Source organism: Paramisgurnus dabryanus, chromosome 21 (genome assembly GCF_030506205.2).
Source record: "Paramisgurnus dabryanus chromosome 21, PD_genome_1.1, whole genome shotgun sequence".
Lineage (NCBI taxonomy): Eukaryota > Metazoa > Chordata > Actinopteri > Cypriniformes > Cobitidae > Paramisgurnus > Paramisgurnus dabryanus.
In genome coordinates, this window is record NC_133357.1 from 33,447,970 (window position 1) to 33,471,590 (window position 23,621).

The 23,621-nt window shown below is 38.1% G+C and overlaps 2 long non-coding RNA genes across 2 annotated transcripts; one reads left to right on the plus strand and one right to left on the minus strand.

The window, feature by feature from the left end:
* The first annotated feature begins 211 nt into the window (after positions 1-211).
* On the plus strand, positions 212-3,362 carry LOC135776153 (uncharacterized). The gene is made up of 3 exons (XR_010544080.2): positions 212-338; positions 2,350-2,421; positions 2,507-3,362. It is a non-coding gene; the product is annotated as an uncharacterized lncRNA (long non-coding RNA).
* A 2,047-nt stretch (positions 3,363-5,409) lies between these two features.
* Positions 5,410-9,364, minus strand: LOC135775996 (uncharacterized). The gene is made up of 4 exons (XR_010544001.2): positions 8,764-9,364; positions 8,439-8,542; positions 6,458-6,529; positions 5,410-6,372 (listed from the first exon to the last, which is right to left on the minus strand). It is a non-coding gene; the product is annotated as an uncharacterized lncRNA (long non-coding RNA).
* Between the last annotated feature and the right edge of the window lie 14,257 nt (positions 9,365-23,621).

The following is a 23,621-nucleotide window of genomic DNA, read 5'->3' on the forward strand; positions in this document are numbered from 1 at the left end:
GAGAGAACATGAGGGTAAGTTAAGTGATGACAGATTTTTGCTTTTTATTTTTAGTGAACTATTAAATAAGTAGAACATTTAGTATTACAGTATGTCTTAATTTTAACCCAGCTTCTTAAAGCGTGTATGTTGTGTGGCTTTTGGAACACAACGTTACATTTTTTTGTGAGTAAAGTTAGGCATTTCATTTCTCTTGTTGTATTTCAGAAATCATAACAGCCTGTCTTTTTTTAGCACAGCGGCATTCAAATTGACCAATCAGAGCCGAGAATATCCAATAAGTCGAAGTAGAGATGAACAGATGAAGATACAGCCCGTAAAAATACTTATTCTTGGTGGTAAGTTTTTAGTTCTACAGTATTTGTATAACATTTAGATAACTTTTACGTTTTTCTAATGCTAATGTTTAAAGAGTAACTAAACCCTAAACCAACTTTTTTAGTTAATGATCTGTAAGAATGATGCTTTATTAGTGTAAGTTTTTTGACATTTGGATATAAAGTGTTTCAATACTACATGTTGTAAAAACGTCTGAGTGCTGCCCTCTTCAGGTTGAACGGTGGCTACTGGCAGGGCTCGAAATTGCGAATATTTAAAATATTTAAAATATATTTGGGAGCATTTCTGCGACTGCCCATTTTGTTGTGGTGCGACTTGATTTAGATTGTGATGCTGCGTGCTGCTGTCCCAGGTTCAGTGTTCTCTCCAACGTTACATAACCAATCAAATTTCACCATTAAGTTCTTACGTTTAATGAAGACCGCAGATTGGCTAATATGAGCGTCAGTCATTCCTTGTTGCCGTGCTACGTTGGTACGTGAAGCGCGAAAATGAGATGCACCGCGAGCATGACGAGAACAAGCCGACTACAGCCAATGTTACTACTGTAATTAATGACGACGATCCGGATTCAAATGCGACTCCAGCACCGGAAAATAAGACTTGACGTTAAACCTTTCAGAGAGAGTGGCTTAAAGATTTCGAGTGTCTCCGCTATGAAAATGGCTCGATGTAACTTACTTTGCTTACTGTAAATCCTGTAAAACGGCGTTGGTGGCGGAATCAAAACATTTTAAGCGCCAGACCTTGCTTAAACATGGCGAAAGTGCCAAAAACACTAGTAGTGTCATGACAAATGTGTTCATTATTGATGAAGACACCGACCTGTCTGTCAAAGAGTGTTTGATAGTGTATGTGCGCATGCGCTGGTGAATGGACATCCAACAAACATCCTTGTGGTCCATGTTGATGTGGAACATGACAATGTTGATGGTATGTTTTTATAAAAAAATATATTTTTTAAAACATATTTAGTAGTAATAGCATCCTGGTAATGCAGTTATCAATACCAATATTAGCCTTCTATATTAAGCCTTCTATATTAAGGTCACTTTTGTAAATGTCCCAATTAATCAGTGTTTTACGTGTTTGCTAGATTTTCTATTGTAATCTTAATCATTTTACCTGTAATCTGTAATTGGTAAATTATTATTGCTATACTATTTCAAAAGCAGTTGGGTATTAATTTAGGAATCTATGCAGTAAAATAAATAAAATAAAAGACCAAATTTTAAATGCTGGCCATAGGATATGTAAAGCCTGGTGGTTGCATTTTATTTTAATAAAATAAATCTATTAACATATACATTGTAGTTGTGGTGCTTTTTAATTTTTGGATGGATGCGCCTACATTTTTGCTGGTGCTCCTAACTCTTTAAAGTTGTGAGCACCAGTGCTACCAAAAAAAAGTTAATTTTGAGCCCTGTACTGCAGTTGAATTTTCCTATTGGATGTTGGACCGGACACTTTTAGACAACATTACAAAGACAATAATATATTACTAACGTGATTAGCCTGCTGGACGAATTGTAAAAACAGCACAATGTAAGCACTGCTAGTACAGGCTAGCTGAATATATCTTAATGATTACAGAGATAAGACAACACATAAAACTTGCAACCTTTCTCAGTTTGCACATCTGGACAATTCTTCACACATCATAGGTTGTAAATTTGGGTAAATCCAGCAAACAAGTAATTTTAGCGATTCTGCTGTCACTCTGCTTTAAATCTCTCACATCAGAAACTTAAGAGCAGCCTTGAGTCAATTGTGGAAGTTAAGCGTGCATAGAGTCCATTGGCATGACTTCTGATTTCCTTAAATCTCCTTAAACAGAGGTGAACTTTTCTTGTAAGCCAGACCACAATAGACATGTCAATGGAAAATGCCCTTGGTTAAAATAAAACACAATTATCAAAGTAAAGAATATCCTGTAATACACACAGGTTGCATTATATCAGTGTCAGTGAGTTAAGCCTCCTATAACCCTTTGTTCAATGTAACTTGTAGAGTGCCATGTAGCGACGGATCAAACGGACACTCATGTCAAGCTTGATGAGGACACAGTCAAAGCTTTAAAAGGTAAACTGAGAAGTTAACAAAATTCTAATGCATATGTTCATTAATTATTGGTTAATTTTGTATATATTCTGTTTCCTTTTCACAGACCTTGTGATTAAGTCTTCAGTGTCTGAATGGCAAGAAGAAGTGACCCTCCATTTAAACTGCTTTGTGTTTTGGTTCAGCCATTTGTAGGTTTATCTCGAGTAAGTTCAAATGCACTTCTGCATTTGTCCAGTAACTTTTTGTTTAGAGAATTACATCATTATGATTATATAATTATTCAGTGGTTGCATATTCATAGTGTACTTTTCATATTGATGTATTAATGTTCCACAATTTGATAAAAGTAGCTCATTGCATTTCACTGATCTTTGTTTTATATTGTAAAATCATTTCAATAGCAGTAAATACATACTTAGTTGTTTCTTTAACATTTAATTAGGTGTTAATGATGGAAGAAACCGGTTCGTATGTATGAATACAGAATAGGTATCATTTTAGAATGAGTTAAAACATGTTTTGGTGGCAAACATGCAGGTAAAATAGTACATGTATAACATTCTAATAGTAAACTTGACTGTAATTCAAATGTCACATACAGTACATTAGAAATTATTTATTTTATGTATACAAATGTGTGGGCAATATATTATTATTTCATTTTGTATGCTATATTATTTATGTAATATTATTATATCTGAAATTATTAAATTACATTTATAAATGTTTAAAAGGTGGGTTCAAATGTGCTTCAAGTTGTAACTGAATACAATTTTAGAAAATAGCACAGTTGAGTACACTTAGATTGTCTTAAGTTTGTCTTAACAAGTACTAAATACTACTTTTTAGTATATTAAGCACAATTTACTGCACGAAAATAAAGAGCTTTTGGTACCTTAAGGTTGTGAACTTAAAGTGTATTTTAGTGAACTTTTTCACCTGGGAATACATTTGGTATATTATTTTAACATACTACTAGTATATTTTAAAATAGATTCGTAAATGTTTAAAGGTGGGTTCAAGTTGTAATTAAAGATATTTTTTAAATACAGACCTAGTATGTTAAAAATACATTTTAGTTCAACTTCATGGTGTCTCAAAATAGCACAGTTGAGTACACTAAGATGGTTTTAAGTTCATCTTAAAAAGTACTTAATACTACTTTTTAGTATACTAAGTTCAAAATTAGTGTGTGAAAATAGAGCACTTTTAGTATAATGTGGAAAGTGTACTTAAATAGTGTATTTTAGTGAACTTGTTTCACCTGGGAATACATTTGTAATATTATTTTAACATACCATTAGTATACTTTAAAGTATATTTAAAAATGCTTAAAAGTGGGTTCAAGTGTACTTCAAGTTATAATGAAATAATTTTTTTTAAATACAGACATAGTATGTTAAAAATACATTTTAGTTCAACTTCATGGTGTCTCAAAATAGCACAGTTGAGTACACTAAGATGGTATTAAGTTCATCTTAAGAAGTATTAAATACTGCTTTTTAGTATACTAAGTTCAAAATTAGTGTGCGAAAATAGAGCACTTTTAGTATAATGTGGAAAGTGTACTTAAATAGTGTATTTTAGTGAACTTTTTTCACCTGGGAATACATTTGGAATATTATTTTAACTTACCATTAGTATACTTTAAAGTATATTTAAAAATGCTTAAAGGTGGGTTCAAGTGTACTTCAAGTTATAATTAAATATATTTTTTTTAAATACAGACCTAGTATGTTAAAAATACATTTTAGTTCAACTTCATGGTGTCTCAAAATAGCACAGTTGAGTACACTAAGATGGTATTAAGTTCATCTTAAGAAGTACTAAATACTACTTTTTAGTATACTAAGTTCAAAATTAGTGTGCGAAAATAGAGCACTTTTAGTATATTGTGGAAAAGTGTGCTAAGTGTACTTAAATAAAGTGTATTTTAGTGCACTTTTTTTTCACCTGGGGAAGCTCCAATTTATATAAGCTGGCACTGACCTTCTTATGTTGTCCAGCCTCATTGGTGCTTTGTGAAAGGGTGTTTTCTAAAAACAGACACCGCCTCAATCCAAATACTGTTAAAAAACTTTTGTTTCTAAATAAAAACCAGCCCAGGTGAAAAAAAAGTGCACTAAAATACACTTTATTTAAGTACACTTAGTACACTTTTCCACAATATACTAAAAGTGCTCTATTTTCGCACACTAATTTTGAACTTAGTATACTAAAAAGTAGTATTTAGTACTTCTTAAGATGAACTTAATACCATCTTAGTGTACTCAACTGTGCTATTTTGAGACACCATGAAGTTGAACTAAAATGTATTTTTAACATACTAGGTCTGTATTTAAAAAAAATATATTTCATTATAACTTGAAGTACACTTGAACCCACCTTTAAGCATTTTTAAATATACTTTAAAGTATACTAATGGTATGTAAAAATAATATTCCAAATGTATTCCCAGGTGAAAAAAGTTCACTAAAATATACTATTTAAGTACACTTTCCACATTATACTAAAAGTGCTCTATTTTCGCACACTAATTTTGAACTTAGTATACTAAAAAGTAGTATTTAATACTTCTTAAGATGAACTTAATACCATCTTAGTGTACTCAACTGTGCTATTTTGAGACACCATGAAGTTGAACTAAAATGTATTTTTAACATACTAGGTCTGTATTTAAAAAAATATATTTCATTATAACTTGAAGTACACTTGAACCCACTTTTAAGCATTTTTAAATATACTTTAAAGTATACTAATGGTATGTTAAAATAATATTCCAAATGTATTCCCAGGTGAAAAAAGTTCACTAAAATACACTATTTAAGTACACTTTCCACATTATACTAAAAGTGCTCTATTTTCGCACACTAATTTTGAACTTAGTATACTAAAAAGTAGTATTAAGTACTTTTTAAGATGAACTTAAAACCATCTTAGTGTACTCAACTGTGCTTTTTTGAGACACCATGAAGTTGAACTAAAATGTAATTTTAACATACTAGGTCTGTATTTAAAAAATATCTTTAATTACAACTTGAACCCACCTTTAAACATTTACGAATCTACTTTAAAATATACTAGTAGTATGTTAAAATAATATACCAAATGTATTCCCAGGTGAAAAAGTTCACTAAAATACACTTTAAGTTCACAACCTTAAGCTACCAAAAGCTCTTTATTTTCGTGCAGTAAATTGTGCTTAATATACTAAAAAGTAGTATTTAGTACTTGTTAAGACAAACTTAAGACAATCTAAGTGTACTCAACTGTGCTATTTTCTAAAATTGTATTCAGTTACAACTTGAAGCACATTTGAACCCACCTTTTAAACATTTATAAATGTAATTTAATAATTTCAGATATAATAATATTACATAAATAATATAGCATACAAAATGAAATAATAATATATTGCCCACACATTTGTATACATAAAATAAATCATTTCTAATGTACTGTATGTGACATTTGAATTACAGTCAAGTTTACTATTAGAATGTTATACATGTACTATTTTACCTGCATGTTTGCCACCAAAACATGTTTTAACTCATTCTAAAATGATACCTATTCTGTATTCATACATACGAACCGGTTTCTTCCATCATTAACAACTAATTAAATGTTAAAGAAACAACTAAGTATGTATTTACTGCTATTGAAATGATTTTACAATATAAAACAAAGATCAGTGAAATGCAATGAGCTACTTTTATCAAATTGTGGAACATTAATACATCAATATGAAAAGTACACTATGAATATGCAACCATTGAATAATTATATAATCATAATGATGTAATTCTCTAAACAAAAAGTTACTGGACAAATGCAGAAGTGCATTTGAACTTACTCGAGATAAACCTACAAATGGCTGAACCAAAACACAGAGCAGTTTAAATGTCACGTTTATATGGAGGGTCACTTCTTCTTGCCATTCAGACACTGAAGACTTAATCACAAGGTCTGTGAAAAGGAAACAGAATATATACAAAATTAACCAATTATTAATGAACATATGCATTAGAATTTTGTTAACTCCTCAGTTTACCTTTTAAAGCTTTGACTGTGTCCTCATCAAGCTTGACATGAGTGTCCGTTTGATCCATCGCTACATGGCACTCTACAAGTTACATTGAACAAAGGGTTATAGGAGGCTTAACTCACTGACACTGATATAATGCAACCTGTGTGTATTACAGGATATTCTTTACTTTGATAATTGTGTTTTATTTTAACCAAGGGCATTTTCCATTGACATGTCTATTGTGGTCTTGCTTACAAGAAAAGTTCACCTCTGTTTAAGGAGATTTAAGGAAATCAGAAGTCATGCCAATGGACTCTATGCACGCTTAACTTCCACAATTGACTCAAGGCTGCTCTTAAGTTTCTGATGCGGGAGATTTAAAGCAGAGTGACAGCAGAATCGCTAAAATTACTTGTTTGCTGGATTTACCCAAATTTACAACCTATGATGTGTGAAGAATTGTCCAGATGTGCAAACTGAGAAAGGTTGCAAGTTTTATGTGTTATCTCTGTAATCATTAAGATATATTCAGCTAGCCTGTACTAGCAGTGCTTAGATTGTGCTGTTTTTTACAGTTCGTCCAGCAGGCTAATCACGTTAGTAATATATTATTGTCTTTGTAATGTTGTCTAAAAGTGTCCGGTCCAACATCCAATAGGAAAATTCAACTGCAGTACAGGGCTCAAAATTAACTTTTTTTTGGTAGCACTGGTGCTCACAACTTTAAAGAGTTAGGAGCACCAGCAAAAATGTAGGCGCATCCATCCAAAAATTAAAAAGCACCACAACTACAATATAAATGTTTATAGATTTATTTTATTACAATAAAATGCAACCACCAGGCTTTACATATCCTATGGCCAGCATTTATGGCCAGTCTTTTATTTAATTTTTTTACTGCATAGATTCCTAAATTAATACCCAACTGCTTTTGAAATAGTATAGCAATAATAATTTACCAATTACAGATTACAGGTAAAATGATTAAGATTACAATAGAAAATCTAGCAAACACGTAAAACACTGATTAATTGGGACATTTACAAAAGTGACCTTAATATAGAAGGCTTAATATAGAAGGCTAATATTGGTATTGATAACTGCATTACCAGGATGCTATTACTACTAAATATGTTTTTAAAAATATATTTTTTTATAAAAACATACCATCAACATTGTCGTGTTCCACATCAACATGGACCACAAGGATGTTTGTTGGATGTCCATTCACCAGCGCATGCGCACATACACTATCAAACACTCTATGACAGACAGGTCGGTGTCTCCATTAATAATGAACACATTTGTCATGACACTACTAGTGTTTTTAGCACTTTCGCCATGTTTAAGCAAGGTCTGGCACTTAAAATGTTTTGATTCCGCCACCAACGCCGTTTTACAGGATTTACAGTAAGCAAAGTAAGTTACATCGAGCCATTTTCATAGGGGAGACACTCGAAATCTTTAAGCCACTCTCTCTGAAAGGTTTAACGTCAAGTCTTATTTTCCGGTGGTGGAGTCGCATTTGAATCCGGATCGTCGTCATTAATTACAGTAGTAACATTGGCTGTAGTCGGCTTGTTCTCGTCATGCTCGCGGTGCGTCTTATTTTCGCGCTTCACGTACCAACGTAGCAGGGCAACAAGGAATGACTGACGCTCATATTAGCCAATCTGCGGTCTTCATTAAACGTAAGAACTTAATGGTGAAATTTGATTGGTTATGTAACGTTGGAGAGAACACTGAATATTCGCAATTTCGAGCCCTGCCAGTAGCCACCGTTCAACCTGAAGAGGGCAGCACTCAGACGTTTTTACAACATATATTGTAGTATTGAAACACTTTATATCCAAATGTCAAAAAACTTACACTAATAAAGCATCATTCTTACAGATCATTAACTAAAAAAGTTGGTTTAGGGTTTAGTTACTCTTTAAACATTAGCATTAGAAAAACGTAAAAGTTATCTAAATGTTATACAAATACTGTAGAACTAAAAACTTACCACCAAGAATAAGTATTTTTACGGGCTGTATCTTCATCTGTTCATCTCTACTTCGACTTATTAGATATTCTCGGCTCTGATTGGTCAATTTGAATGCCGCTGTGCTAAAAAAAGACAGGCTGTTATGATTTCTGAAATACAACAAGAGAAATGAAATGCCTAACTTTACTCACAAAAAAAATTTAACGTTATGTTCCAAAAGCCACACAACATACACGCTTTAAGAAGCTGGGTTAAAATTAAGACATACTGCAATACTAAAAGTTCTACTTATTTAATAGTTCACTAAAAATAAAAAGCAAAAATCTGTCATCACTTAACTTACCCTCATGTTCTCTCATTCATCTTCAAACAAAAACCGATGTACTTTAATGAAATCCAAGAAACGTATATTTCCCCTCGATGTCAGATCCACTTGATACTTAAAAACTGCTCACATTTCAAAAAGTTAATCGCAACAGCAATAAAAAACATCGCCGAAGTAATCCATGTGAATCGCGTTGTTTCAGCCAAGTCCTCTGATTATCACTATATATAATTTAACAGTTTTAGTTTCAACTTTTAATCCACATTTACCAACGATCACGCACGTTGTGTATCGAACAACTGAATCAGGAAGCCAATGTGACGTACTGAATCCCAAGAACCAATGAGGTTTAGTCACGTCCGTCACGTGTGTTGTTTGAATATAAACACTAACAAATTTATGTGGATTAACTTTGTAAAATCAATATATAATGCAAGTTCAATGATATGATGTTGAAATTGCAATGTTAGCCTATTAAAATTAATGTACATGTTTAAAAAAATATATGTTTTTTTCTAAACACACTAAAACTTCTGTAAAAGTATGCTTGTGTTTAACATACTTTTTTTTTAAATGTGTAATTAAACATATATTTTTTTCCCAGCGTACCTCTAGTGCTCTTTTTAGAAATATGTTAAATGTATGCTTGAGTTTAGCATACTTATAAAAAGTGTAATTAAAAATATATTTATTACCAGTGTACCTCTAGTGCACTTTTTAGAAATACATTAAAAGTATGCTTGAGTTTAGCATACTTTTTTAAAGTGTAATTAAAGATATAATTATTACCAGCGTACCTCTAGTGTACTTTTTAGAAATACATTAAAAGTATGCTTGAGTTTAGCATACTTTTTTAAAGTGTAATTAAAGATATAATTATTACCAGCGTACCTCTAGTGCACTTTTTAGAAATACATTAAAAGTATGCTTGAGTTTAGCATACTTGTAAAAAGTGTAATTAAAAATATTTTTATTACCAGTGTACCTCTAGTGCACTTTTTAGAAATACATTAAAAGTATGCTTGAGTTTAGCATACTTTTTAAAAGTGTAATTAAAGATATATTTATTACCAGTGTACCTCTAGTGCACTTTTTAGAAATACATTAAAAGTATGCTTGAGTTTAGCATACTTTTTTAAAGTGTAATTAAACATATATTTTTTCCCAGCGTACCTCTAGTGTACTTTTTAGAAATACATTAAAAGTATGCTTGAGTTTAGCATACTTGTAAAAAGTGTAATTAAAGATATAATCATTACCAGCGTACCTCTAGTATACTTTTTAGAAATACATTAAAAGTATGCTTGAGTTTAGCATACTTATAAAAAGTGTAATTAAAGATATATTTATTACCAGTGTACCTCTAGTGCACTTTTTAGAAATACATTAAAAGTATGCATGAGTCTAGCATACTTTTTAAAAGTGTAATTAAAGATATAATTATTACCAGCGTACCTCTAGTATACTTTTTAGAAATACATTAAAAGTATGCTTGAGTTTAGCATACTTATAAAAAGTGTAATTAAAGATATAATTATTACCAGCGTACCTCTAGTGCACTTTTTAGAAATACATTAAAAGTATGCTTGAGTTTAGCATACTTGTAAAAAGTGTAATTAAAAATATTTTTATTACCAGCGTACCTCTAGTGCACTTTTTAGAAATACATTAAAAGTATGCTTGAGTTTAGCATACTTATAAAAAGTGTAATTAAAGATATAATTATTACCAGCTTACATCTAGTGCACTTTTTAGAAATACATTAAAAGTATGCTTGAGTTTAGCATACTTTTAAAAAGTGTAATTAAACATATATTTATTACCAGCTTAACTCTAGTGCACTTTTTAGAAATAAATTAAAAGTATGCTTGAGTTTAGCATACTTTTAAAAAGTGTAATTAAGCATATATTTATTACCAACGTACTTGTAGTACACTTTTTTGAAATACATTGAAAAGCTATTTAACATATTTTTAATACACTTTAAATAAGCACGTTGGGAATACAAATGCACTAAAAACATATTACTTAAATTTTAAGTGTATTTTTAATACATTAAATACAACTTTTTTTTCACCTGGGAGTAAACACTTTTCCGTGTTGCAGTTTGCTGTTCCACATTTCCAGTCCCATAAGTACTGCACTATTGCACCCCCAGTTCAATAAGCACTACATTATTGCACTCTAAATAATTTATTTAATATACTTTATTCAAAAGCCCACACCATGACAATTTGGTTGCTCAAAATGAATAGATTTGTGTGCGATTCATTGCTTTGCACAGCAGGTGTCACTAGAGAGCACATTGTTTCATGAGGCTTCGGGTAAACGAACCTTTTGGCGAACCAATGGGCTGGAAAGCCTCAGTGGTTCAGAAAGCCTCGTTTGGCCATCACTATCTGCAAGCTGTAGCTAGCTGCTATCTGTCTGATTATTTAGGCTTAAACGTGGCAAACTCAGCCTAGATTCATGAAGATTTTAACAGAGGTGGAAAGAGTATCCAAAAACTTTACTCAAGTAAAAGTACAAGTAACTTAATAAATAATTACTCAAGTAGAAGTAAAAAGTATGCAATGAAAATAATACTCAAGTAGAGAGTTACTAGTTACTGATGAAAAAATAAATCTAGATATACACGCGCAAACACACACACACACACACACACACACACACACACACACACACACACACACACACACACACACACACACACACACACACACACACACACACACACACACACACACACACACACACACACACAATACAGTGCCCTCCATAAGTATCAGAACTGTAAAGACAAGATTTTTCTGTTTGCTGTGGAGACCAGAAATTGGTAAGATAAGTATCAGTATGTCAGAAGTTTAGAATGTCACATTTTATTAACCTTTGTTTATGTTTCAACACATACATGCTTTAACAACAAAGAACAACAGCATTAAATGCTGACTTATGTATGTTGTACACAAATGCACATACGTGAATCAAACTGATCCTACACATTTTATGCTTTTCATGTGTAAACAATCAGGACACAGCTCAGTGACCATTAAAAAAAAATAATGTGACAGATTCTGTACTTTTGTCTCATGTTCATCTTTAAATGTTTAGACATTTCTTGACTCCACAACAAACAGAAGAATGCTTATGAAGGGCACTTCTACAGTATGTGTAAAACTGCAACATACACAAACAGTACAGAAAAAAGAATACAAACACAGAATAGACAAGCATTTCAAATTAACAAATTAACTCTAGTCTCAATGATGATGTAGCTTATAGCTGAAATATCAGACAAGTAAGCTGACAACAGTTTTGCATTCACTATGTATAAAGTTAGAAATCTCCTAAGATGGTCTGAGGCATTGACAGTTTACACTTACATAAAAATGATTTTAGACAAAACTCATGTTTTCTTACGTTGTCATGTCACGTGTGTTTTGTTAGAATCACTTACATCATATACAGTACAGTATACAGCGAATCAGATGTCAATCATCGATGGATTTTCTTCAATCTGTGCTACAATGCTTCTGGAGGTTGCACGCGTTTAACTGTGTCTGACGACGAACAGGTCGCGTGGGTACATGTGTGAAGTTTTGCTTTTAGTTAAAAGATTGGTAAATTCATTTCCACGTCACCCAAAAATGGTTATATTCTGCGTGTTTCTACATAGGTTACGAGTAAAACAGCTTCGGACGATTCCGTTTTTGCAGCGATCTGAACAATTCATTCAAACTGATTCGCGAACCAATTTAAACGTTTGGCCCATTCGCTTTGTAAAGAATCGACTCAAAAGACTCGTTTATTTGCAAAACTTTGTAAGGAATCGACTCAAACGAGTCATTAATTCGCGAATGCGCCAGAAACACAAGATAGCAATTTAAAAATAAAATACAAATTTCGTAATTAATACAGTAACGAAGGAACGCTGCATAGTGTAAACGAAGTAAAAGTAAAAAAAAATTTCTACCTCGGAAGGGCAACTTGAGTCGAGAAGGGCATATGGGCAGTTGCCCGGGCAACCTGAGCAACCCCCCTGTGCACGTCCCTGCATAAATGGTAACATAATATCTTCAAAAATGTCATAAGAAATACATTTTCTCCAACAATATCCTGTCATGCAGTTAAATTAAACCTTTACAATGTGATCAGATTATATCCTGTCATGCAATTATATAAAACCTTGACAATGTCATCAGATGTTGCCTGTCATGCAGTTATATTAAACCTTTACAATGTGAACAGATGTTGCCTGTCGTGAAATTTTGTTCAACCTTTACAATGTCATCAGATTTTACCTGTCATGCAGTTACATTAAACCTTTACAATGTGAACAGATATTAGCTGTCGTGAAATTTTGTTCAACCTTTACAATGTCATCAGATTTTACCTTTCATGCAGTTACATAAAACTTTTACAATGTGATCAGATGTTATCTGTCTTGCAATTATAATAAACCTTTACAATGTGATCAGATGTTACCTGTCGTGCAGTTATATTAAACCTTTACAATTTGATCAGATGTTACCTTACATACAGTTATATTAAACCTTTTCAATGTGATCAGATGATATCCTGTCATGCAGTTACATTAAACCTTTACAATGTGATCAAATCCCAGGTGAAAAAAAATTCTATAAAAAATATACTTTGAAAAAGTGTACTAACTATATTTTGTACTATTTTTGTCAAATCAAAGTATAGTTAAGTGTACTCAATTATGTATTAACTTCAACTTAACACCTATTTGATTACACTTCAAGTGTAAATAGTATACTAAAATGGAACAACTTTTTTTAAACTTCAAGTGCACTAAAATACACTCCTGAAAATCTAGATTTATGAGTAATTAAGCACACTTACACTGTCATGGGCTTGCCAGATCTTTTGTGCTAGATCCATGTCTGAGTACATCTGGCAAGACCATGACAGTACTATGTTCTGTGTGGGAACATGTGGAGTCATATAGTATCTCTTTTGTTAAAACCAGCCGTGACAGAATGAACGCGCCTAATTGAACCCAGCGGACACGCAACATGCAGTGTGTGTCGGACCCGGAATGGTGGTCCTCGATAGCCAACCAGACTCTCTCCGGCAGTAGTCCCTTCCCACCGCAGAAGGGGCTTCCCCTTAATGACTACGCCCGGGCGGTTGAGAAGAGGAAGGGATGTTACCCGGAGTTTTTGGCAAGCGCTTATCTGGTGGCGGGTATGGATGACCCTCCACCAATACGGGAGCGAGGTAGTTTACTCCAGCTGTCCTACTGGGATTTGGTAGACTGCCTCGCTGAACGACAGAGACCACCAGGACCAGCTGAGACTGCCCGACCTCTTTCACCCGCCCCTAAGCTAGGGGGTATCCTCACGGGGGCGATCAGGCTGGGGAGGACGACTTCCGCCTCGCCGGTGCTGGAGACTACGCCCGCACCCGATCTTCGTCCTGCGTTACCGGTCTCCAGACGGAGGAGGAGGACGAAGGGGGCTTTGGAGCCGCTACTACAACCAGCGCAGCCGGAGTCACGTCACCCGCCGGCGCAGCCGGAGTCACGTCACCCGCCGGCGCAGCCGGAGTCACGTCACCCGCCGGCGCAGCCGGAGTCACGTCACCCGCCGGCGCAGCCGGAGTCACGTCACCCGCCGGCGCAGCCACCTGCGCAGCCACAGACACGTCATCCACCGGCACAGCCGTCTGCGCAGCCAACCGCGCAACCCGGGACATGCCACTCCTCTGCTTTTCAGCAGAGTTTCAGGACTCATTTTCCACATTCTGGACATCTGTTTCCCCTTGTTATTGCCCCACCACCCCTTCATGATGTTCTGTTTTTGTTAAATCACCCCAACCCGTTTGTCACGTATGTTTGTTTACCGTTGTTGTTTATTGTGATGTTGTCATGGTTGTCTTCTGTTGTGCAGTCCCTCGTTCCTCTTGTTTGATGTTAGGTTTGTAGGTGTCTTGTATCCACCTTTAAAGAAGGGGGTACTGTCATGGGCTTGCCAGATCTTTTGTGCTAGATCCATGTCTGAGTACATCTGGCAAGACCATGACAGTACTATGTTCTGTGTGGGAACATGTGGAGTCATATAGTATGTGTGGCTTCCACGTGTTCCCAATGTTTTGTGGCTGTCATGGTCTTGCCTGACCTTGGTTATTATCCAGGTCGGATGTTAGAGGGCAAGGCTATGGCAGCATTGTGTTTACGTGGGAACACGTGTGTTTTCACATCATGTATGTGACACGTGTTCCCAGTGTCTTGTCACTTTCACCCTACTCCCTTATGTACTCGTGTCTTACGTAATTAATTATGTTCACCTGTTCCCCATTGATGTCGTGTCTTTATATTGCCCTCTCGTTCTCTGTCGTGTGCGCGTTCATTGTCTTCAGTCAGAGTTTCATGTCGTCCGTGTTTCTGACTCCTGATTCTGTGTTTATTATCCGTGTTTAGTTATCTGTTTTACCCCCACGTGGGTTTTTGTGTTTAATTAATCTCTAGTGTTGTATTTCAGTTGTGTCTGCGTTTGGGTTCTCTCTTTTGTTAAAACCAGTCGTGACATACAATACAATTGCATTGTATTGCCATTTTAATGGAAATACACTTAAAAAGCCATTGCAGCACAAATTATAGTTGTGTTTAAGTACATTTTGTGCATACTGCTATCATACTTATAATTACTATAAACTATGTTAATTTAGTATGCCTCTGTAATATTTCAAGTGCTCTACAAATGCACTTCCTAACTATTTTTAGTGCTTTTAAAGTGTCCCACTATGACAATAATAATGTCTTTAAAGTGAAGTTCAATTACAACCTAAACATCATAGACACGTACTTTCAGTGCAATATTATTAAAGTGTATTTTTTATATTTTAAGTATATTTCATCTGTACTTTTATCCCCATTTTGTTGTACTTAAGCATGAATGTTGGTATTACACTACATGTGTATTACATTACAATTCAGTTCAAATGCACACAAACAGATTACAAACTGCATTTCAAAAAAGGATCTTTATTATTGACACAAAAGTAACACACAAAAATACAAATATTGGCAAAATGGGGAACCTTAAACAGTCGACTTTCTTTGAAATGCCGGGAAGAGAACAATTGCGAACAACTTGTACTATATGCACATCTAGCTCTGATTTTAACTACTAGAGGCCTTGTAGCTGTCATTGTTGCACTTCCTCCGTAGAAGGGCCCAGATCTCTGCCACGTCGATGTTGGGGAATCGCTCCCTCACTGCATCTGTAAAACAGAAAAGAGACATTTCAATTCAATTCAATTTATATAGCGCTTTTCACAATTTGTAATTGTTTCAAAGCAGCTTTACATTAAAAGAAGCAGGGGAAACATAGAAAATTCGACAGACAATATAAGTATCAAAATACAGCGGCTATGAATAAAACTTTACAAGCAAGCGAATTAATAATGTCTCATATACAAGAGGGTGCTAAGTTAAGCCAATGTTGGTTGACTTCCATGGGTTGAAAAACCCCCTAGGAGACAAACCTCAGGGAGTAACAAAAAGTCCTAGAAGGAAAAGATATACATATACATATACATATATACCGTTGGTGGTCGGTGGTCAGGCATCGTCTGGGCATCACGTTGAAGGGAGGCCAGATGATCAGTGCTGTGTTGACCTCCACGGCAGCCGGAACTGGGTCTGTTTGTCTCAATGTCCTCGGGTTTGAGGACGAGACAGGGAGAGAGAAACAAAATCCTATTAGCGTAATAATGCAAGTGTCACACAGTGTTGTGTTTTAATATATGCTCAGTTCCAGACAGGTTAGCTATTGCGGCATTAGTAAATTACCCAGACCAGTTATGTGAATGTTTTGTTCTGTACAAGCTAACTATTGCGAGATAAGTATAATTTACTAATTATGTGAATGCTTTGTTAAAGAAAAAAGTCTTAAAGGATAATTCCGGTATTTAACACTTTGAGTCTCATTTCTGGTTTGTTTTGGATGAACTACAGTGATGGACACTGAAATTTTGACAGTGGGTCGTGTCTTGACTTTTTGACTTGTTTAGAAGCGTCTTTTGACTGCTTCAGAATTGAGGTCAAGGGCCATGCACAAACATGTCATTAAAACAACACTTAACATTCATTTTCAAAACTGTGCTACTCACAGAGTGGTTTGTGGTGTTCGTTGATGATTAAAAACAAATATATCAGCGCAATGTATGATTTCAATCCGTGTTATTTGCTATAGTGGTTATATTTTTTCAGATACCTCACAACCACGTATATACTTCCTATGACTTTTTGACTCCGAACCACTCGGTCTTGGTTAGGCCAACATTCTGCCCGTCTCTCCTTCACGTCTCAGGAAGTCGAGGATTTATCCTCCCGTGTGGCTGACCTCTCCTCACGTGTCGACCAGGTCCGTCTAGAAGCCACTCCACCCGGTCAGTTGTCCGAGACGGAACCCAATGCCACAGCCCCACCACCGTATGATGGCAATCCCACCTCCTGTCGGGCGTTTCTCTCACAATGCTCCTTGGTTTTCGCCTTCCAGCCCCGTCGCTATTCCTCCGAGCGCACACGGGTTGCGTATGTCATTACGCTGCTGGTTGGCAAGGCACGTGAGTGGGCTACGGCTGTGTGGGATGCCCGCGATCCTTGCTGTTGTTCCTTTGACGAGTTTCGTGAAGAGATGGAGAAGCTTTTTGACTGTTCGGTGCGCGGAGATGCTGGCTCGTCTGGTCCAAGGAAGGCTCTCTGTTACTGAATACGCCATTATATTTAAAACCTTAGCGGCTGCCTGTCAGTGGAATGAAGCTGCTCTCCGGGCTCAGTTTGTAGATGGACTATCTGATAGTCTCCAAGGTGAAATCGCTGTCCACGATCTCCTTCACTCCCTCGATGCCATTATTGACCTGACCCTTAGGATCGAAGCCCGGAGACTGCTACGCAATCCACGCCGCTCTCTTCGCCAGCGAGTTTTCCTGGACGAGACTGCCCCGTCCACCTCTCCATCCACCTTACCGTCTTCAGAAGCCGAGCCTATGCAGCTGGGACGGATGCGTCTTTCACAGAGACAGAGAGATAGACTCCTCCAGAATGCCCTGTGCCTTTATTGTGGGAAGTCCGGACATTTTGCCAAGACCTGCCCGGTAAAAACCAGTGCCCATCAGTGAGCCCGGGAGTCCTGGTGGGCGTCACTTCTAAACTCTCCCCTGTTTCCAGTACCCAACTCCCTGTCACGTTGTCCTTCGCTGGGCGTGATCATCCGTCCACTGCCCTTCTCGATTCTGGTGCGGAGGGCAACTTTATTTATGAGGCTCTTGTTCACGCCTGGGGTGTCCCGGTTATCCCTCTACAGTCCCCCTTGGATGTCTGGTCCCTTAAGGGGCAGCAGATGGTGCGGATTTCACATTGCACCCCTCCTGTGAGTCTCTCTGTGTCTGGAAATCATCGTGTGGAGATTGTGTTCCACGTCCTTCATGCCTCTCTCTCTCCTATTATTTTGGGGAATGCATGGTTGGCGCAGCACAATCCTCACGTTGATTGGCAACGTAATATTATTTTGTCTTGGTCTCAATCTTGTCATGTGTCTTTTCTTGGTTCTGATGTTTCTGGTTCTGTTCTCTCTCATCCTCAGGTTCCGGCGGTCGATTTGACCTGGGTCCCGGCGGAGTATGCGGATATCGCTCAGGTGTTTAGTAAAGCCGGGCCACCTCCCTTCCTCGCCACCGGCCATACGATTGTGCCATCGATCTCCTCCCCGGCACTTCTCCGCCTAAGGGTAGGCTTTATTCTTTATCGGGTCCTGAGAGAGAGGCTATGGACCAGTATATTAATGATGCCCTGCATGCCGGTCTCATCCATCCCTCCACCTCGCCCGCAGGGGCGGGGTTTTTCTTTGTTGTTACGCACATTCTTGACAAACAATAGTACATATGAAAAGTTCCAATCAGGATTCAGGCCCCACCATAGCACAGAGACAGCGTTGCTTAGAGTTACAAATGACCTCCTATTAACATCCGATCGTGGTGAAATCTCAATTCTTATATTACTAGACCTTAGTGCAGCCTTTGACACAATAGATCACACAATCTTACTCAATAGACTAGAAAACTATGTTGGTATCAGTGGTCAGGCGCTAGCCTGGTTTAGGTCATATCTAACCAATCGCTATCACTTTGTTTATGTAAATGAGGAAGAGTCATATCACTCCCTGGTTAAATACGGTGTACCGCAGGGATCAGTTTTAGGTCCTATCCTGTTCTTGTTATACATGTTACCCCTAGGAGACATTATCAGGAAACATAACATAAGTTTTCACTGCTATGCGGATGATACCCAGCTTTACATCTCCTCGCATCCCAGCGAAACACACACGTTTTCTAAGCTAAAAGGCTGCATTAGCGATGTTAGTGACTGGATGGCACATAACTTTCTTAAGCTCAACTCCAATAAGACAGAGAAACTTATTATTGAACCAAATCGCTACAAACATAATGTCAGATTACAAATTGCACATAGATGGCTGTACTGTGGTGCCATCTTCCACGGTTAGGAACTTAGGTGTGATGTTCGACAGCAACTTATCCTATCCTATCCGCACAGCATTCTTCCATCTTAGAAATATCTCAAAAATACGCCATATACTGTCTACATCTGACGCAGAGAAGCTTATTCATGCTATTATGACCTCTAGAATAGACTATTGTAACTCGCTACTCGGGGGATGCCATTCAAATCAGGTCAACAAGCTTCAGCTAGTTCAAAACGCTTCTGCAAGGGTACTTACTCGATCTAAGAAGTATGACCACATAAGCCCAATTCTGGCATCTTTACACTGGCTACCAGTTAAATATCGCATACAATTAAAAATATCACTAATCACCTACAAAGCTTTAAATGGCTTAGCACCCTCATTTTTTTAGAGAATTACTATCAGAATACAATCCATCACGCACACTACGGTCGCAAAATTATGGCCTATTGATTATCCCTAGACTATCAAAAGTGTCTAAAAGTGGAAGATCCTTTTCCTACTTAGCCCCTAAGCTCTGGAATGATTTACCAACCGATGTCCGAGAATCAGACACAGTCGATCATTTTAAATCTAGACTTAAAACTTTTCTCTTCAACAAAGCATTCGCATAATTTGTCTAGTAAAGGTACTTAACTCGCAATAGTTATTTTTACGGAACAAAGCACTCACGGTCATAACACAGACCAACCAAATAAATAAATAAAAACCTTTTCTGCATGAACACTTAAAATGAATTGCATTAAATAGTTTGCCACTGAACCTGCATTAACGACGACAGTGGGGCTTCCGGCCTTAGTCAAACGGTTTAGCACGTATGGTTGGGTTGCGATTTTGGTGCTTTCGTGTGTCTTGTGAATAGTATGCCATACCGACCCGTTTGCCACTGAACCTGCATTAACGACTACAGTGGGGCCTCCAGCCTTAGTCAAACGGGTTGGTATGTATGGTCGGGTTGCGATTTTGGCGCTATCGTAAGTCTTGTGAATAGTATGCCATACAGACCCGTTTGCCACTGAACCTGCATTAACGACGACAGTGGGGCCTCCAGTCTTAGTCAAACGGGTTGGCACGTATGGTCGGGTTGCTATTTTGGCGCTATCGTAAGTCTTGTGAATGGTATGCCATACAGACCCGTTTGCAACTGAACCTGCATTAACGACGACAGTGGGGCCTCCAGCCTTAGTCAAACGGGTTAGCACGTATGGTCGGGTTGCGATATTTTGGCGTTTTCTCATGGTCCTGTAAATGGTATACAATATAGACCCGTTTGCCACTGAACCTGCATTAACGACGACAGTGGGGCTTTAGGCCTTAGTCAAACGGGTCGTCAGGTTTCATTTTCTCTTAAAGATCGGAAGGTGACCCTTATTTACAATATATACCTTCGCATTGGGCCCCCAATTTGCTAAATCCTCATCTGTGGATAATATAATTATGCCGCAATAGTTAGTCTGTCTGGAACTAAGCTGAGTTAAACCACATCACTGTGTGACACTTCAATACATATGAACGGCCGCTACGCTAATACGATTTTGTTTTTCTCTCCCTGTCTCGTCCTTGACCCGAGGACAACGAGACAAACAGACCCAGTCCCGGTAGATGTGAAAGTCGGCACACCTCTGATCTACTGGCCGTCCATACACGTGAAGCCCAGCTGATGCCTGACCAACGATCACCGGCAGAACCCGCTCAACGATCACCGGCAGACCCCGCTTAATCTCCGCTAAATCTCCTTATTCGTTCTCCCAAGGGTTTTTCCCTCCTAGGACTTATTTTTCCTCGGATAAAAGCCCGGGGTTTTTTTTCTCCTAGGGGGTTTTTCACCCCGGGGAGGCAGCCTTTTTGGGCTTTACTTAGCTTCCTCTTCTAGACGTTACTTTAGTAATACGTTCACTTATAATATTGAGTCATAGCCGCAGCAAATTTAACTGCTTATGCTATCATGTATTTTGTTGTGATATCTGTTGTTTTTCTGTGCTTTTCACTGCTTCTATTTATGTAAAGCTGCTTTGAAACAATTGACTTTTGTGAAAAGCGCTATATAAATAAACTTGAATTGAAAAAAAAATTTATTGAAAAGAAAGACGACTCCCTGCGCCCTTGTATTGATTATAGGAGTTTGAATGACATTACTGTTAAGAATAGGTACAACCTTCCGTTAATGTCTACTGCTTTTGAGCTCCTGCAGGGTGCGCAGGTCTTTACTAAGCATTTAACACCCCTCTGGACACTTTGAGTACTGCGTTTTGCCGTTCGGGCTTTGTAACGCTCCCTCTGTCTTCCAGGCTCTGGTCAATGATGTGCTGAGAGACATGATTAACAGGTTTGTCTTTGTGTACATAGATGATATTCTCATCTTTTCTCCCTCTATGCAGGAACACACTCAGCATGTCCACCGAGTCTTACGCCGGTTGTTAGAGAATAAACTTTATGTTAAGGCGGAGAAGTGCGAATTCCATCGTAAGTCAGTTTCGTTCCTGGGTTTTATTGTTGCCGCAGGTGAGATACGTCCCAACCCAGCCAAGATTAAAGTGGTTGCCGAATGGCCAGTCCCCGAGTCCCGCAAGGATTTATTAAGGTTTCTGGGTTTACGCCAATTTTTACAGGCGATTTATCAGAAATTAAGGTCAGTTGCTCAGCCTCTTACTGCTCTCACTTCCACTAAGGAGAGGTTTGTCTGGAATTCTAGTGCTCAGGAGGCCTTTGATAATTGAAAGTCCCAGTTTATCTCTGCTCCTGTTCTCTCTATTCCAGATCCTGCTGCTCAATTTATTGTGGAGGTGGATGCTTCGGATGTCGGGGAAGGCGCCGTTTTGTCTCAGCGGTCTGCTAAGGATGGCAAGGTGCATCTCTGTGCCTTTTTCTCCCATCGGTTAAACCCAGCAGAGCCAATTTATAAGTAATCGGGATTCGCTGGCGGTCAGACTGGCTTTGGGTGAGTGGCGTCACTGGTTAGAGGGGACCTCGGAGCCCTTCCTGGTCTGGACGGATCATAAGAATCTAGAATACATCCGTTCAGCCAGGAGGCTATCTTCTTGTCAGACTCGTTGGGCACTCTTCTTTGACAGATTTAACTTCACCCTCTCGTACTGGCCCGGTTCTAAGAATACTAAGCCCGATGCTCTCTCTCGTTTGTTCGAAAGCTTCGGTTCCGCTGGGGACAAAATCATCCTCCCGGAGGGGCGGGTGGTGGGTGCCCTGCGCTGGGGAATAGAACAACGAGTGAGACGGGCCGGCCGAGAGAGGGAAGTGCCAGATGGGTGCCCAGCGGGTAGATTGTGGGTTCCAGATTCGCTTCGCTCCGAGGTCATCCGGTGGGGTCACGAGTCCAAGTTTGTTTGCCATCCGGGGGTTCGGAGAACGTTGGCTACCGTACGTCAGCGTTTCTGGTGGCCCTCTATGGGTCCCGGTGTTAGCCTGTCAGCTTTGTGCCCGTAATAAGGCCTCTCATCAAGCCCCTATTGGTCTGCTTAAACCGTTACCAATTCCCTCTCGCCCTTGGTCTCAAATTGCCATTGATTTTGTGACCAATTTGCCTAATTCTAAGGGAAACACTGACACGCGCCCCGTTTTATCTGTGGGCAGAAAGTATGGCTTTACTCCAAGGATCTACCTCTCCGTGAGCCCTCTCGCAAGCTGGCTCCACGGTTCCTTGGGCCATACAGCATAGTTAAGGTTATCAATCCTGTGACGGTAAGGTTCAGATTGCCCCCAGCTCTCGGTCGGGTTCACCCTATTTTCCATGTGTCCAAGCTTAAACCTGTTTATTTTTCCCACCTTAATCCTGTTCCCTCTGCCCCCACCCCTCCCACCCCTCAGCTTGTTGATGGCGCTCCCGTTTACACAGTTAAATCTTTATTGGATGTGCATCGCCGGGGCAGGGGATGTCAATATCTCGTAGACTGGGAGGGCTATGGTCCGGAGGAGAGGTGTTGGGTACCGGCCCGGGACATCCTGGACCCTGGGCTGATAGAGGATCTCCGCCGGCGACTGGGTGAGCCTCCTGTCATGAATTCGGTCTTATCGGCCGCTTTGTCTTTGTTTCACTATGTGTTGTTTTGTGTTGACAGCTCCACACGTGTGCGCCTCCCACCTGGTGATCTCATTATCTCCGACTCTTCTCACCGGCGTCACACACCTGTATTCAATTATTTGCCCAATCCGGTTTGATTTAAATTCCCCTCGTTTCCTCTGTTCTTTGCAAGTTTGTCTTTGTATGTTCATCCCGCACTAGCGTTGTCTAGTTCAAATCTTGTCGTGTCTAATTATTTGCTAATCTTAGTCTGTGCTCTCTGCTGCCTTTGTATCCAAATCGCCTGTTCACTGTGTAACTTCTCGAGGAATTATTACCAGTCATCGCCC